At 37.7% G+C, this 17,247-nt stretch overlaps 1 pseudogene; it reads right to left on the reverse strand.

The window, feature by feature from the left end:
* Nucleotides 1–6,046: 6,046 nt before the first annotated feature.
* On the reverse strand, nucleotides 6,047–7,588 carry LOC123583715 (annotated as a pseudogene).
* Nucleotides 7,589–17,247: the final 9,659 nt, after the last annotated feature.

Consider the following 17,247-nt stretch of genomic DNA (forward strand, 5'->3'; position numbering starts at 1 on the left):
ATTTGTTTTTGAGAGAGAGAGGGAGACACAGAATCTGAAGCAGGCTCCAGGATCTGGGCTGTCAGCACAGAGCCCAATGTGGGGCTTGAACTTGTGAACCATGAGGTCATGACCTGAACTGAAGTCAGCCACTTAACTGACTGAGCCACCCAGGTACCCCTGGAAGACTTCATTTTTAAAACTGAAGGATTTTTTTTTTTTTTTTTTTTGTGGTGGTGGTGGGGGGGGGTGTCTTTGATTTTTTGATGTTTCCAATTAATGCTTTGTCCTTAGAAGTGAAATTATATGGAATTTATTTTCAGAGAACCATGTAATTGGTTCCTTACAAAGATACAAGAAGAATGTAAAAGTAATGACAGTTTCCTAGGGAAAAGAGATAATGGGGTCCTCCTGTTAGATGTTACAAATTATTGTTAATGGAAAATTTAGAAGCAGAAGATGGATAGGGCTCAAGACTAAGGACTGAAATTAGTTTGGAGACATCAAAGGAGCTGTTTAGGAAACATCTTGATTAACTGAAATCCCAAGGTTTGCACATAGAAGATAGTTTGAACTTCAGTGAGTTGTATTTCCAAATAGGGCTCATTTATGCACTATTTCTAGAACTCCAGTAAATACACAAATACACTTTAGTAATTACGTTAAATCCCACCAAAGTAATAAATTATAAATTGACATAAATTTGAAAGTAAAGCTACTAATGATTATATGGTGAAGTAACACGAACCAGTGTTTGTCAGAACAAGTCATTAAAATGTTTTGGGGTTCAATTAAAACGTTTTAAAAAAATTTTTTTATTGTTTATTTTTGAAAAAGAGCAAGCAAGGGAGGCAGAGAAAAAGGGAGACAGAATCCGAAGCAGACTCCAGGCTCTGAGCTGTCAGCACAGAGCCGGACACGGGGCTTGAACTCAAGCCGTGAGTTCATGACCTGAGTCGAAGTTAGCTGCTTAACCAACTGAGCCACCCAGGTATCCCTTCTCCCCCACCAAAAAAAAGAAGAACTTTAAATCCTTGAGTAAAGTCTTAACCAGTTTTCCTTCTTGAGGTAATTCCATTAAAGCACTTAGCCTAGAAAACAAATTACATGGTTGGATCTTCATACTAATAAGTCAGTGAAGAATATTGCAACTTGATAAAAAATAAACCTGAGAAATCTGAAAGTTTCTTAAATATTTTTATGTCCCCTAGCATTATCTTTTCCAAAAAATGATACTCAAATGCCTACAACTGCTTCCTATTGCCATTTGAGTACTCTGATTTTCTTAAAATCACTACTTGCCATCACTGTCCACTTGCTTTATTTTCATAACATTTACCATTATATCATATAGTTAACATTGAACTTTGGTTTATTTGCTTCTCACTTGAATGCACGCTTGAGAACAAGGTTTTTAAAATTATTTTTAACCCATTGCTCTATTTCAAATACTTAGGATGGGGCCTTGTGCATTATAGGCAATTTATAAGTAAATTACGACAAGTCCTTAACATGGCTTCTGTGATTCAATCTGTCTTTCCAACTTTAGTTGCGTCTCTTCCAGCACATAAAGTATGCTTGTTTCAAACAGTGAACCAAGATGCAGCTAGGAGCCATTATGGCTGGAGCAGAGTAACCAAGGAGAAAGGTTGTAAAGTATTTCAGAGAGGTAATGGGGGTAGGTGAGCAGCTGGTACAAAGCATTACAGGCCATATTAAGTCTATAGGGAGTTTTAGGTGAAGTGATAATAAAATTTATGTTAACAGAATTACTCTGGCTGCTGTGCTGAGAAAAGATGAAATGGGGCCAAGAGCAGGAATAGAAACGAGACTATTGCAATAATTAGGCAAAATATAATGACTTAAACCAAGATGTTTAAGTTGTAAAAGTGGTCATCAGGTTTTGGGTAAAGATATTTCCCAGGGGATATGCTGGTGGACTATGGTGGTTGTGAGAAGTCAGGATGAGTAAAGATTTTACCTGAACAACTAGAAATGAATTGCCATTAGCTGAGATGAGGACTAGAATGAACAGGTTTGGGGATAGTGGATATGAGTGGGTTAGGAGTGACCCAAACTCTGAACATGAATATCTCCATTATTCAGTTTCCTTTAATGTTTTTCCATAAAGGTCTTAGATATCATTTGGGAAATGTATTCCTAAGTAACTGACTCATACATGGATAAACAGATTGCTCTTTTATTGAGATTAACAGACACCATATACAACTTTATGAATTGTCAGAATGCTAACACCTATGTAATTGCTGAGGTGAAGAACTAGAACATTGCCAGGACCCAAGAATCCCTTCCAATGATTTCTCCCTCCCTTTCCTGCCCTACCATGACCACGTACTAAAACAAGGAAGCTCTAATCCATGGCAGCCTACTTCAGCAAACTAAAACCTAAAACAGAGTAAATTCCTTGAGGTGCCTCAAGGTTAGGAAATTGAAAAACCTACAGACAGCCAATCACAAACAGCAACTTGGCTTTCACAGATAAGGCAATTGCTTCAGCTATAGCCAATCAAATAATTTCCTTGCTTTGCTTCCTGTCTGCTCTATAAGAGCCTTTCCCCTAGCTCTTGACAGGAGTTTAGTGCTGCCCAGATTCAAATCAATGTTTGCTCAAATTTCAAAATTTTACAGTGTGTCAGTTTATCTTCTATACAACGCTATCCTGACTTTATGGTAGTCACTTACTTGCTTTCCTTCATAGTTTTGAAAGTGATTCATCCATTCTCAACATTGGTTTATTTTTTCATCTCCTATTTTTTACTCTACATAAATGAGATCATAATGTATTTTGTATTTTGCTTTTGCCCACATGTTTCTGTGACTCATTTTTGTATGTCACTTAATATCTATCACCAGTATATGGATATTGAGATTGTTTTCAATTTTAGGGTCTTACGAGTCTGCTATAGAACATTCATGTCTTGGTAAACATATGCATGGATATATGGTATATTTAAGAGTGTAATCACTAGGTCACAAGTTACATATTTTTTAATGTGGATTTTCTAGATGACTAATGTGGTTATGTTTTCCATTTTTTGAAAAAAACCTTTAGAGGGGCGCCTGGGTGGCACAGTCGGTTAAGCGTCCGACTTCAGCCAGGTCACGATCTCACGGTCCGTGAGTTCGAGCCCCGCGTCAGGCTCTGGGCTGATGGCTCAGAGGCTGGAGCCTGTTTCCGATTCTGTGTCTCCCTCTCTCTCTGCCCCTCCCCCGTTCATGCTCTGTCTCTCTCTGTCCCAAAAATAAATAAACGTTGAAAAAAAAAATTAAAAAAAAAAAAAAAAGAAAAAGAAAAAAACCTTTAGATATCCTCTTTGGGGACTGTCTCTTCTTGATTTTAAGAATTCTGTATTTATTCTGGAAATAAGTCTATTGAATATATGCACTGCAAATATCTTCTACTTTGTAGCTTGGCTTTTCACTTTTTTAATGGTATTTTTTTTTTTTTATTAAGAAGATTTCTTGATTAGGGGCTCCTGGGTGGCTCAGTTGGTTAAGTGTCTTGACTCTTGATTTTGTTTCAGGTCATGATCTCTCTCAGTTTCATGATTTTGAGCCCCACATCCGGTTCTGTGCTGACAGCACTGAGCCTGCTTGGGATTATCTCTCCTCTCTGTCCCTTCCCTGCTCATGCTCTGTGTCTCAAAATAAATATATAAAGTTAAAAAAAAAAAAATGTGTAGGGCACCTGGGTGGTTCAGTCAGTTAAGCATCTGACTTGATTTTGGCTCAGGTCTTGATCTCATGGTTCATGGGTTCGAGCCCTGCATCGGGCTTTGTGCTGTTGGCCCTGTCCACGTGGACTCGGAGGGATTCTCTCTGCCCCTCCCCCACTCTCTCAAATAAACTTAAAAAAGATTTCTTGATTATAATATTAAGTTTATCCATATTTTTATGGTTAATTCCTTATGTGTCTTATTTAAAATTCCTCTCCTCTCGCAGTTGGTGGGTTAGAGCCCCGTGTCAGGCTTAGTGCTCTGACAGATCAGAGCCTGGAGCCTGCTTCAGATTTTGTGTCTCCCTGTCTCTCTAGCCCTCTCCCCACTCTCTCTCTCTCAAAAATAAATAAACATTTTAAAAAATTTAAAAAATTAAGTGCCTCTCCTCATTTCAAGGTCAAGAAAATAGTCTCATATTTTATCTTTAAGAAGCTGTGTTACCTTTTCTTATGTAACTCTATTATTTCCCTGGAATTGGTTTTTGTGTATGCTGTGATTTTGGGGTTATTTCTCATTTCTTTTTTCCAGGTGAATGTAAAATTGCCCAATCTCAGTTACTGAAAAGTTTGTGCCTTCTACATTACTCTGCAGTCCCATCTTTTATATCTAGTATCCATATATTCATGGTTCTCTTTCTAAGCTCTCTAATCTGTTCCATTGGTCTATTCTATGCTTGAGTTGATACCACTGTCTTACATACTTTAGCTTCATATTAAGTCTTAATATCAGATAGAGCAGATTCTTCCACCTTGCTTTACTTGACTCTGCTGGTATTCTTGCCTATTGCTTTTTCATATAAATTTCAAAGTCACCCTTTGAATATCCACACACACAAAAAAATTGTTGGGATTTTGACTGAATTGCTTTGAATCTACAGATTAATTTGGGAATCGACCCCACTGAGTCTTCCAATCTATGAACATGGCATTTTGTTAGGAATCAGGATAATGGTTATTGCCTGTTTTATGTTTTATATAAACAGATTCTTTTATATTTGTTCAACATTAGGTTTGTGAGGGTTCATTAATTTTGCAGTTTGTAATTATGTTTTTTTGCTGTGCATTACTCCACTTTGTGTATATTCCACAATTTGTGTATCCATTCCATTCTTGATGGGCATTTGTGTGGTTTCCACACAGTTTGAAGCCAGTATGAACAGTGCTACTACCAACATACTTGTCCATGTGTTTTGATAAACATATGTAAACATTTCTCATGGTATATATAAGGCACCTGATTTTTAAGTTAAAAGGGAAAATTCAGTGCCTGTGGCTTCTTCCTTTTCTGGTCCAACAATCCACAACATCAATTTTATCATGCATAAAATGCTTACTTCTCTTAAGGGACATTTTTATGGATCTCATTTCTTTTCCTTTGATTCATTTCTCAGATACAGTATTTGAGTTGTTTGGTATTTGTCCCTGCAAAAACTCTTTCACCTTCTGCCTTTAAGTTGAAAGCAGTTTCCTTGGGCTCTCATAAATGCTTTTAAGATTTCTTGCTTTTTTTTTTTTTTTAACATTTATTTATTTTTGAGAGACAGAGCACAAGCAAGGGGAGGGGCAAGGAGAAAAGAAGACACAATCCGAAGCAGGTTCCCGGCTCTGAGCTGTCAGAGGGCCTGACTCAGGACTTGAACCCACGAACCGTGAGATCATGACCTGAGCCAAAATCGGATGCTTAACCAACTGAGCCACACAGGCGCCCCCATATTTTGTTTTTAATTAAATTTTTTCGTATGTCTTTTGAGCATATTAAGGTCCATCACTTAATGTTTTTTAATAAGGACACTTTTCTCAGCTTACCTGTCATAATAAAGAGTCAAATATACTTCCTGGGACATTTATACTTCAGGTTGTTTTACATTTAATTTTTAATTTATCATAAAATGATTCGTTAAATAAAAAGATATAGGAATCGACTTTTTCAAAAAAGTTGCTATTAATAATCCCAATATAATTATTGAATAGTTTTGTCTTTCTCCCTATATTGAAATGTAATCATAGAGCAAATTAACATATTTTCATTGGTCTATTTATAGACTCTATTCAATTGAGTGCTGTTGCATTAAGGTTGTGTTATGGTAGGTTTTAATATCTAGTGTGCTAAATTCTCCCCCAATTATGTGTTGTTTTTTTAACTAGGCAAAGAACTTCATTAACCTCTGTTTCAAAATTTATTCCCAGGCTTCTTCAGCTTAATTAGCTGTGAAGAATGAATTGTGACAAGCAAAAAACTGAAAAGAGCTGCTGGTGGCTAGGGGACTTGGGCTTAAAACTATCAGATCTAGATTTTATCAGGTTCATGAACAAAATTTTAAAAAGCAGTTATAAATAGTAGCAGATGCTACTGTAAAGTAGCATCTCCCAGTAACTTCTTTGAGTTCCGTCTTCTTCAGAAGCCAACTTCCAATCACATTGTTGCATTCTTGGAAATGCATGAAAATTATCCACAAGATCTGGAACTTCATTATCAGTCTCTTCAGTAGCAAGTGATGCTTTTCCATCCCCAGAGAGTTTAGACAGAACTTCTGCCAGTCTCCTTACACTAGTCCCACTTTCTGTACCAAGCTGGGTTAAGATGCTGGGTAGGCTTTCTGTCAGCAGTTTTGCCTCAGCATGGCCCGTAATGGTGAAAGTACTGGCTGCCAGAGACACCTGAACTTTAGAGTTGTGATAATGCCTCACTGTTCCTTGATTTGTAAATATAGTCACCTCTTCAGTGTGAGAGATATTGTTGACTCCTAATATTCTTTCAGGAGAACTAAAGATTTTTTCTCTTCTACTGTAGCTATTCTGTGAACCACCTTCTTTCTGCAAGCAGTTCCTTTTCCACCCGTGCGTACTAGTGCCTGCAGTGTGGCGAGTTTCTCCTGGCTCACGATAGTTCCTTTCTTCTTGTCGGGGTGGAAGTGGGGTTGTGCAGGGAGCTAGGGTAGTCACTCAAGGGGTTGCAGGCAGACCAGCTGGGATTAGGGGCACACAGGTAGGGATGCCCCCAATTATACTTTTCCAAATGTTCCAAGATAATATGTATTTTAATGAAAACTTTAGAATCACTTTTCAAGTTTCCAAAAAACTAATTTTGACGTTGATTGTATTGAATTTATAACTTAGGAATAATCAACATCTTTAGAATATTGACTCTGACTAAACAAACTAGTGTTTGTCTCCATTTTTTCTATCATATATGTTAGTAAAATTTTAGTTTTCTTCCTACAGCTTCTGCACATTTTTATTAAGTGTAGGCCTAGGGTTTGTGTGCATGTGTCATTTGCTGTTTTGAATAGGAATTTTTCCTTGCATCATATATTCAGTTAGTTGTTTATAAATAGAAAATTTGGAGATATTTTTCCAGTCTGCAAGAAGCTGCTTTGTTTTCCTCTTGTTTATAGTGAAGACTTCTGTGACTATTTTCCTCTATCCAGTGACTGATTGAATCATAGTTAAACCAAGTAAGGCACTTCACCAGAAAGATGAAAATTTCTTTTTTTTTAATTTATTTAATCTCTACACAATGTAGGGGTCAAATTCATGACCCTGAAATCAAGGGTCACATGTTCTTCTGACTGAGCCAGCCAGGCGCCACAAGAAAATTTCTTTCTGTTATAGGTTGGACCTATAACATGTTTAACTGATTTGAATGATGTCTTAATTCATTAATAGCTAATTTTTTCCCCTATGGCTATTACCAACAATGTTCTGTTGAACCTCCCTCTGGTATCAGGCTTTCTTAACAATTTGGTCCAATTCTGTACCCTTAAAAAAAGCCCTTTTTTTGTGAAATTGAGGGACAAAAAGGGTTGAAAAGACTTCACTTACTACATTCTGTTTTATAGTTTTGACTTTGGAACCATGTGAATGGTTCATATAAAAAACTTGAATCAACAACCTAACCTTACACCTTACAGAGCTGGAAAAAGAACAGCAAATAAAACCCCAAACCAGCAGAAGACAGGAAATAACAAAGATTAGAGCAGAAATCAATGCTATTGACACCAAAAAACAGAACAGATCAATGAAACCAGTAGCTGGTTCTTTGAAAGAATTAACAAAATTGATAAACCCCTAGCCAGTTTGATCAAAAAGAAAAAGGAAAGGACCCAAATAAATAAAATCAATAACGAAAGAGGAGAGATCACAACCCACACAGCAGAAATACAAACAATAGTAAGAGAATATTGTGAGGAATTATATGCCAATAAAATGGACAATCTGGAAGATTTGACCTCAGCCGCAGCAACTTCTTACTCAACACATCTCCAAAGGCAAGGGAAACAAAAGCAAAAATGAACTATTGGGACCTCATCAAAATAAAAAGCTTCTGCACAGTGAAGGAAACAATCAGCAAAACTAAAAGGCAACCGGCAGAATGGGAGAAGATATTTGCAAATGACACATCAGATAAAGAGTTAGTATCCAAAATCTATAAAGAACTTATCAAATTCAACACCCCAAAAAAAACAATCCAGTGAAGACATGGGCAGAAGACATGAATAGACACTTCTCCAAAGAAGACATCCAGATGGCCAACCAACACATGAAAAAATGCTCATCACTCATCATCCAGGAAATACAAATCAAAACCACAATGAGATACCACCTCACACCTGTCAGAATGGCTAACATGAACAACTCAGGCAACAACAGATGTTGGTAAGGATGCAGAAAAAGAGGATCTCTTTTGCATTGTTGGTGGGAATGCAAGCTGGTGCAGCCACTCTGGAAAACAGTATGGAGGTTCCTCTAAAAATAGAACTACCCTATGACCCAGCAATTGCACTAGTAGGTATTTATCCAAGGGATACAGGTATACTGTTCCTAAGGGGCACATGCACCCCAATGCTTATAGTAGCACTATCAACAATAGCTAAAGTATGGAAAGAACCCAATGTCCATCGATGGATGAATGGATAAAGAAGATATGGTGTGTGTATACACACACACACACACACACACACACACACAATGGAGTATTACTTGACAACAAAGAGGATGAAATCTTGCCATTTGCAACTACGTGGATGGAACTAGAGGGTAGTATGCTAAGTAAAATTAGTCAGAGAAAGACAAATATCATATGACTTCACTCATATGAGGACTTTAAGACACAGAACAGATGAACATAAGGGAAGGGAAGCAAAAATAATATAAAAACAGGGAGGGGGACAAAACAGAAGAGACTCATAAGTATGGAGAACAAACTGAGGGTTGCTGGAGGGGTTGTGGGAGGGGGGATGGGCTAAATGGGTAAGGGGCATTAAGGAATCTACTCCTGAAATCATTATTGCACTAGATAGTAACTAACTTGGATGTAAATTAAAAATAAATAAATAAACAAACTTGAATCAAAAGGAAAAGAAAATCCCTAAAAATGTGAAACAAGTAGATACAAGTGAACTTTGGAGAATATCATTGATGGTATAACCACACAGAGAAAAATATTTGAAATGACTTTAAAACTCAATCATTTGATGTACCTTCCTGGCAGGATATATCTTAAGTAAATAAAATAGTCAGTTGTAATTGGTAGTTCTATTGTTAGTGGTAATATTAGTATTGTCACTTTGAAACTACTTTGTGCACTATGTGTATATATATATATATATATATATATATATATATACACACACACACATATGTATATATGTGTATATATATGTATATATGTATATATATAATGCATAAACAAGTAATTATGTTAATTTCATTAAATATTTTCTGTGTAATAAAAGATACAAAAATATAAAATATAAATAAAAATATAAAATCAAAGAATTTAAGGGAAAACTCTAATTTCATTTGATTTGGAAATAACTATATGAATTCATAATTTAGTGTTCTTTCAAAAATTCACATGTTTCCTAGCTTTGTCTACAGAGTGGGCATAGAAATAATGACAGTCCAAAAGTGGTGAGGCATCCCAGTGCTGTAGTCTCTGAATGCTATTTTCCAACAAAAAGAAGCAGGGCTCCTTGAAGAAATGGCTGACCCTAGATCTAGGGCAGGAAATGTACAAGATGAGCTTGTCATGATAGAAAGCAGGGATGATAAAGGGCACTTTTGGAGGTTTCTGGGACAACTCATTCTTTTTTATTTTTTTAAGTTTATTTATTTATTTTGAGAGAAAGAGAGAAAGGGTGCAAGCCGGTGAGGGGCAGAGAGGGAGAGAGAGAATCCCAAGCAGGCTCTGTGCTGCTAGCACAGAGCCCCATATGGGGCTGGATCCCTTGAACCATGAGATCATGACCTGAGCCAAAACCAAGAGTCAGATGCTTAACTGAGCCACCCAGGCACCCCTCTGAAAATTTTGTTTTAAGTGACACTGTACCAATGATGGCTTTATTATAAGTTTTTTACTTACATGTATCAAAGTTGGGGTTTTTTTTGTTTTTTATGGGGTTTCTGGACCACAAGAGACACTAGAATGCTGATTTTCATTTGCATAGTAATAAAAATCTGGATATTAAATAAGCACTCAAGTTCATCCTCTGCTTTTTGGATTATGTGATGGTTAATATTATGTATCAACTTGACTGGGCCACGAGTGCCCAGATTTTTGGTTAAACATTGTTCTTGATGTGTCTGTGAAGGTGTCTTTTATTTTTTTAAGTTTATTTACTTTGAGAGAGAGAGAGTGCACTCACACATGAGCAGGGGCAGGGCAGAGAGAGAGAGAGAGAGAGAGAGAGAGAGAGAGAGGGAGAGTCCCAAGCAGACTCCTCGCTCAGAGCAGAGCCCAACTTGGGGGCTCTGTCTCACAACCTGAGATCATGACCTGTGACCTGAGCCAAAATCAAGTCCATTGCTTAACCGACTGAGCCACCCAGGTACCCTTGTTAGGGTATTTTGGGTGAGATTAACATTTAAATTGGTGGACTGAGTAGAGCAGATTGCCCTCCCTAATATGAGTGGCCCTCATCCAATGGCCTGAATAGAACAAAAAGGCTGCCCCTCCTACAAGTAAGAGGGAACCCCTCCTGCCTAACTGCTATGAACTGCACATAGGGTTTTTTTTCAGCCTTTGGACTTGAACTGAATGATTGGCTCTTGAGTTCTGAGCTTGCTGGTTTTTGGACTGAAACACTACTGGGTCTCCTGAATCTCAAACCTACAAACTTGGATTGGAACTACATCATAGGCTCTTTTGGATCTTCAGCTTGCTGACTGCCCATCCTAGAACTTTTCAGCCAATTCCTTATAATCTCTTTACATATAGCCATCCATACTATTGTTCTATTTCTCAGGAAAACCCTGACTAATGACAATTAATTACTGTTTGATATCCCTTCACTTCTGCAGGTTTGAATTTTAACTTCTAATCTTCTCAGTTGAAAATAAAAATTAAAAATTAGTACACATTAAAAAATAGTCAAATGAGGGGTGCCTGGGTGGCTTGGTCGGTTAAGCGTCCGACTTCGGCTCAGGTCACCATCTCACGGTCCGTGAGTTCCAGCGCCGCGTCGGCCTCTGTGCAGACAGCTCAGAGCCTGGAGCCTGTTTCAGATTCTGTGTCTCCCTCTCTCTCTGCCCCTCCCTTGTTCATGCTCTGTCTCTCCCTGTCTCAAAAATAAATAAACGTTAAAAAAAAATTTAAAAAAAATAATAAAAAAAATAAAAAATAGTCAAATGAGAGGTGGCTCAGTCAGTTGGACTTGTGACTTTGGCTTAGATCATAATCTTGGGTTTCATGGGTTTGAGCCCCGTGTCGGGCTCTGTGCTGACAGCTCAGAGCCTGGAGCCTGCTTCAGATTCTGTGTCTTCCTCTATCTCTCTGCTCCTTCCCCACTCAAGCTCTGTCTCTCAAAACTAAATAAACGTTAAAAAATTAAAAAAAAATAGTCAAATGAGAGTGGAGGTTCCAGGATAGTAAAAAATGCTCCCTTGAGAATGGTAAAGAAAACTTCATGAACCTGACGTTTGTAAGAATGTCCCCCAGAGGTCCATGTCCCAGTTGGGGAACTCTGGAGTGTGAAAAGCTCTACCTTTAAGTCAGAGGTGATACTGTGTAATCATTATTCCTGGGCAGACAGAAAGATGAAACTTACCTCCTCTCCTCTCACTTGCAATTAAGTGGAGCCATGTACTTCATTTTGGCCAACAGAATGTAGACAGAAGTAATATAAACTACTTGCAGTTCTGGTCTTTAATAGCATTGGATGTGATTCTCCATCTCTCTTCTTCCATAGTGACCTTGGATGCCTCATATTTCAGATGGTATAGTTATGTTAGCTACATCAAGGACAGCTCACACCTGACAGTAGTGTGAAAAAAACACAAATTTTTATTGTATTAAGTCACTGAGATTTGTGGGTTGTTTAAAAAAAATTTTTTTTTCAATCTTTATTTATTTTTGAGAGAGAGACAGAGTGTGAGCAGGAGAGGAGCAGAGAGAGAGGGAGACACAGAATCGGAAGTAGGCTCCAGGCCCTGAGCTGTCAGCACAGAGCCCAACTCGGGGCTCGAACTCACGGCAGGGCTGGAACTCACGAACCATGAGATCATAACCTGAGCAGAAGTCGGGCATGGGATAGTAAGATTATGTTTATTTTGCTTATGAGCAGTTGGGATAGTAAGATTATGTTTATTTTGCTTATGAACAGTTTGATAAAAAGAATTCCCAAATTATAGAGTTAGATTGACAGTCCAACACAAGAGTTCTTAAAAATGGAAAGGAAGATGTGACTACAGAAAAAAGACACAGAGGGATGCAATGTTAATGGGCTTTGAGATAGAGGAAGGGGCCTCCAAGAAGGTGGAAAACACAAGGAAACAGATTCTCCTGTTGAGCTTCCAGGAGAGAACAGCCCTGCCAACACCTTGATTTTTGCCAAGTGAGGGTTTCATTGGACTTTTGACCTACAGAAAAATAAGTGAATTAGTGAATAATTAAATAACTAAATGTGTTTTATTTATTTATTTTAAATTATTTTTTAAAATGTTTACTTTATTTGAGAGAGAGAGAGAGGCAGAGAGAGAGAAGGGGACAGAGGATGTGAAGAGGGCTCCACACTGATAGCAGGAGACCGATGTGGTGCTCAAACTCACAAACCATGAGATCAAGACCAAAGCTGAAGTTGGAGGCTCAACCAACTGAGCCACCCAGGTGCCCCAAATGTGTTTGTTTTAAGCCATTGTCTTGTAATTTGTTACAGCAACGAATAGGAAATTAATAGTTATATAATTAAATAATGACACTGTGATTATATTAGCTTAAATAAAATATACTCAAATTTCACCTGATTCTTTTTATCTTTAATGTGGGTATTAGAACATTACATATATGGCTCACTGTTTATTTCTATAGGACAGTGCTGACTTAGAACATTATAGCTGGATCATTCTGTGTGTTGGAGAATTGCAAAATTAATTTTTGAGAATTCTTGGACTGTCCTCAAGCCCTCCTTTGGGTTACCTTCAAGGTAGGTCTGGGAGATAACTTTCTATTTAGTCATTAGACCTCTTGAACTCCTCAGCTTTCATAAAACAGTATCAGTCTCATCTCCATTCTGCTGAGTTAAAGCATATGATTCAGCATTAATAGGCAAGATAGAAGAGTTCTACATGTTCTACATATTGTCAGGGAAAATGACCTCATACTCACAGTTGTTCAGTACTTACCTATTTGAACAAAATCACAGTTTAGTGTTCATTTAAAGAAGTCATGCAGGGGCGCCTGGGTGGCTTGGTCGGTTAAGCGTCCGACTTCGGCTCAGGTCATGATCTCAAGGTCCGTGAATTTGAGCCCCGCATCGAGCTCTGTGCTGACAGCTCAGAGCCTGGAGCCTGTTTCAGATTCTGTGTCTCCCTCTCTCTGCCACTCCCCTGTTCATGCTCTGTCTCTCTCTGTCTCAAAAATAAATAAACATTAAAAAAAAAAAAAAAAAGAAGTCATGCTATTGCTGAAATTACAGAAGCCAAGATAAATGTTACACATCTTTCTATAGGCCTAGTTCAGGACTAACAATAAATTTTTGCACAGAACATACTATAGGGTTTTTTGTGATGGAAACCTAGCTAGACACTATCTAGACACCAAGTATTTCTTCTTTGTGGGTATACATTTCTTAGCCTTCCTTGGAGTTAGTTTGTAGCCATGTGATTAGGTTCTATCCAGTGCTAGTAGGCAGAGGAGATAATACTCTGCTGTCAGCACAGAGCCTGCTTTGGATCCTCTGTCCCCTCTCTGTCTGCCCCTCCCCTACTTGTTTTCTCCCTCTTTTTCTCTCTCTCAAAAATAAATGAACATTAAAAAAAAGCATCAAAAGGAGCTTTAAAAAAATACATCCATTATCATTCACAAATTCTCTATTCCTTCTATATTAACTTCAGAGGCTACATGTTCAAGATGGCAAAATCACAAAATGGAAGGATCCTGGATCCCTGAGATACCATGTGGAAGAAAGCCACCAAGTGAAGTTGGATGACTGAGTTTGTGAGTAAGAAAGAAGCCATTGCTTTTTTTTTTTTTAATGTTTATTTATTTTTGAGAAAGAGAGACAGAGCGTGAGCGGGAGAGGGGCAGAGAGAGAGGGAGACCCAGAATCAGAAGCAGGCTCCAGGCTCTGAGCTGTCAGCACAGAGCCCGACACAGGGCTCGAACTCAGAGACTGAGAAATCATGACCTGATCTGAAGTCGGACGCTCAACCGACTGAGCCACCCAGGTGCCCCAGCCATTGCTTTTTTAAGTCAAAGAGGTTTTTGTGATTTATTTGTTGCCATAGCATATCTTAGCTTACCCTTAATAATACAGCTCTGTTTAATAATGACTTTTTAAGAGTTGTTTAATTCTGGAAATCACAGGGGTAAGTTTATTTCCAACTACCCATAATCTTCAAAGTACCCATGCCCATCATCCAGCAGGTAGACAGCTCTGGAAATATAACTAATTAAAAAATGTGGAAATATTCCATGTATCCTTGGGGGTGTATATGAAAATTCATAAAGTTATATTAGAAGACCATGATAAATTTTGTTATAATTCTATAAAGTTATAGTTTGGTGACCTACTGGAAACTGGGTACTTGTAGATTTTAAACAAAGATAGTACAGATGGCATTTCTCTTGTTTCTATTCACGATATCAGGCCTTAGTATTTTCCAAAATAAAAAGTACTTCTTCAACTACATTTTTATTATTTCAAACCATGTTCCTACATTTTTCCAGGTAGCTACATTGTTAAAGTATTTCTAGATATTTTGGAAGCTCAAAGAATAACGGCAAAACTCCTCTGTACTTTTTATTTATTTAATCATTGTTTTACATATTTCTTTTTTTTGTAATGTTTATTTTTGAGAGAGAGAGAGAGGGCATGAGCAGGGGAGGGGCAGAGTGTGAGTGGGACAGAAGATCCAAAGTAAGCTCTGTGCTGACAGCAGAGAGCCCCATGTGGGGCTCAAACTCACCAATCATGAGATCATGACCTGAGCAGAAGTTGGATGCTTTACCGACTAAGCCACTCAGGCACCTCTCACATATTTCTTTTGTAATTAATAGGAATATTAATTATATATCAGAACCTACTTTATTACTGAAACTGATAGAGTTTATATAGTATTTATACTTGTAACAAGCCAATGAGACTATTCTTTTAAAAAATCATTCATAGGGTCGCCTGGGTGGCCCAGTAGGTTAAGCGTTCGACTCTTGGTTTCAACTCAGGCCATGAACTTGTGATTGGTAAGATCAAGCTCTGTGCGACAGCGCGGAGACTACTTGGGATTCTTTCTCTCTCTTTCTCTCTACCCCTCCCCCACTTGCATGTGCTCTCTCTCTCTCTCAAAATAAATTTTAAGAAATCAATTTAAAAAATAATAAAAATTCCTTATAAACACACAGAAACCCTGTTTTTATATTTTTATCATACAACTATGGTGGGAAACGACATTCGATTCAGAATCCTAGACTGATGTCAAGACTAGCAGCACTTCACAAAGCCAAAATTGTACTTTTTTGAAGGAGGAAATGGGGTGAGGATAAGAGGAAGAAAAAGGGCCACGAAGAATGATACACAGAAGACATTTGTAGAGTCATTACTTTCCCAAGAGTTTAGAGGGATATCTCTGTACTTTGCCCTGTCCAGGTGAGTCACAGACTCATACACCTCATAGCTATACTAGTGACAATGTCATGGCCTCCTGTAGTGTTGTTTCTAATAATGCACATGCTTAAAAGTTCAGGAGGACTAATCACAAGGAACTTTAATGCTGAAAGATGCAAATTTTCTGCACTGAGGGCTTTGGGAATGAGATGTTTAAGATGGAATAGGTATGAGATCTTGAAAACATATTAGAAGTTATGACAGAGTCAAGTTTAGTCATAGTATGCAATGATTGTGATGTGAATTTTTGCTTCTGTAGTTATCTGTAGGAAACTTGAAATCCCAACCAAATCTCTCTTGCCTTCAAGATCATTCCTTTTGCCATCAATTTACATTTGTGCTGAGAAATAGAAATTCATTTTACTGCAAGTTTAAGAAACATGCTATTTGAAAAGTATTGGCAATTATTTCCCAGGATCTCATAATATGTTCCAAATCCAAATACTAATTACTCACTTATTCTCACTGTTTATGAGGTTAACTAAGAGTTGCTATCAGATGTCCCTTCAGTTAGACTAAGCATTAGCTTAGTCCAGAGGAGTAACTTATGGGAAAAAAAAATTGAGAGCAGTAAAGTTAATACAATAGTAGAGACCTTGTTTGGAGTTTCCTTGGGTGGTAAGATCTGCACTGTTGAAATGAGCAAGGACATGATTAACATGCTTTAAAAAATTGTAACTGGAAAGGGAATTTGTCATTCCTACACAAACCATAATAAAAACAATTTTCAGATAATTCCAGAAACTTCCAAAATAGTGTGGCTTGTGAAGATAAATTCCTAAGATTTCTTTCATCACATTGTGGGAGATAAATAAACAGAACATAATCCCACATGACCCAGGAAAAAACCCATAAATTGTCAGCTCCTCAGAGTCACTGGCCAGGATGACATCAGGCCACGTTTTCTAGGATCTCAACTAGCAACCTTGCCCCACAAAAATAACTTTTTTTTAATGTTTATTTTTTGATAGAGAGAGAGACAGAGCATGACAGGAGAGGGAGACACAGAATCTGAAGCAGGCTCCAGGATCTGAGCTGTCAGCACAGAGTCCGATGCGGGTCTTGAACTCACTGTCTGTGAGATAATGACCTGAGCCAAAGTTGGATGCTTAACCCACTGAGTCACCTAGGTGCCCCCCCGACAAAAACTTTTTAAGTTAGTAAATGCCCTGGATCTTATTGATTTGATGTCAAGTAGATTATTTTTTGGTGCCAAAAAACATACACTTAAGATAGTTGTTGTGTGAAATCTTGTTGTAATGAAAAGTGTAGACTCATATACATCATAAATGATAAATAGTGTTTAAAAATATTATGTCTTGGAGAAATTTAAAATAAACTCCTACCGTGATAGTAATACAAAATGTTTGAGGCCTTTGTTATATGATTGCCTTCTATGAAGCTATGGTGAACTCAAGTCACAGTTAC

Source organism: Leopardus geoffroyi, chromosome B3 (genome assembly GCF_018350155.1).
Source record: "Leopardus geoffroyi isolate Oge1 chromosome B3, O.geoffroyi_Oge1_pat1.0, whole genome shotgun sequence".
NCBI classification, from domain to species: Eukaryota; Metazoa; Chordata; class Mammalia; order Carnivora; family Felidae; genus Leopardus; species Leopardus geoffroyi.